This window comes from Lactuca virosa, chromosome 1, assembly GCF_052849685.1.
Source record: "Lactuca virosa cultivar CGN04683 chromosome 1, Lactuca_virosa_CGN04683_v6, whole genome shotgun sequence".
Taxonomy (NCBI): Eukaryota; Viridiplantae; Streptophyta; class Magnoliopsida; order Asterales; family Asteraceae; genus Lactuca; species Lactuca virosa.
Genome location: NC_136426.1, coordinates 165,047,642 through 165,049,199, shown reverse-complemented (window position 1 = coordinate 165,049,199; position 1,558 = coordinate 165,047,642).

Sequence of the window (1,558 nt, the reverse complement as noted above, 5' to 3'; positions counted from 1 at the left end):
AAAGGACGTCCATTCTTCATTAGCAAATGTTAGGGTTCAAATACTTCAAGAAACGATTCAAACAAGTGCAGACACGAAGTAATAATACAAACGAAAAAAATAACACATTGTTTAATGTGGTTCATACGATCAGAAAGTGATCCACTACATCCACACGCTGCACCGAATGTTTAGTCTGCCTAGCGCAACTATAAGGTTGAAGGGTGAATCAAGCTCCACAACTCAACAACTTTGGTTATCTGAAAGGATAAAATCATATGAAGAAAGAGTATCTTGCTCCTGAATACACGATCAACGAAATTTAGGTTGTTTAGATATTTAGAGTTTGGTCCTATCAGTTCTAGTTATACAAATAAAGAGATCGGGACGACCAAGTCCTTAATGAAGAATGATCTACCAAAATAAAAAGGAAAGTCTTTCTATATGCGTAATTAAGGAGAAAAATAGATTAATGATATGGTTTCATTTACTTTTCTTGTTGGCTATATGATTAGTAGCATTTTATTTGAGTCATGATACAAGTATTTCTTTTTTGTACCAAAGTTTCATCGATCTCTGAATATGCCTCTTTACATTTTGGAGCTGCTTTAGAAGTAGAAACAAAACAAGGATTCAATATCAATTTGATATGAGCTTAAACACGTAACCACAAAAAAAAAAGACAAATCTTAGTGATACTACTTACTGTGGATCTGGATCTTAGAGGTTTCGTTATTTGGATATAATTTAGTTAGGCTAGAACCAAACTGAAATTATTTTTAGCAATATGATGGTTTGAATCAAAAAACCCAATGGAATTTCAATAATTATTTAGGGCAACAAAAAGGAGATCAGGTTTGGAATTATCACGATGATTAAAGCTTGCAAATATCTTGCGATATGATGTGCTTCTTATTTACCTCATGTTATCGACGCAAAGAAAGAGAAAATAATAATTCTAAATGTTCTAATAGCTTGGGAGTACTCTGAGGTCTTTCCGAAAGACCTCTTCAATCTATATCCAGTTTGTCATTGATTTGGTAACAAAGACAACATTGACTGCAAGAGTAGCATAGATCCTTAGATTTAGTATGCATGCTGCATCTCCTATGTGTTTCAACTCAAGTTGTAGAACTCCAAAACAGTTCGTGCTTATAAAGCATGGAATGAAACTGAGAAATGCTAATGTCCTACTTCTACTTTTGAGCTACAGGAAATGAGTCGGGTTTCACATGATTTTCCTAAAGGACTGATCTTGTATGCCATGTCATGTACTAGGTTTGGTGACTCGTATGCCTTGAGCATCACAAGTCAGTAAGATTCAACAAGTCGAAATCAATAACATTCTTAAGTGTCCTTGGAGGACAAAAGTGATACTCTTGTAAGCATGGAAGAGATCAATGTAAAGTTTACAACGATGGTAGTAGAGATGATTATGTTCACAGTCAAAGTTTGTGCTCTTAATGAATGGTGAATTTATAAGTTGGAGAGTACCAAGCAATACAACATAATCGGCTTAACAATAAAACTTGAGTGTATTGTAGATAGTAAGATTGCAAAGAAAACTATGTGGCTAAAA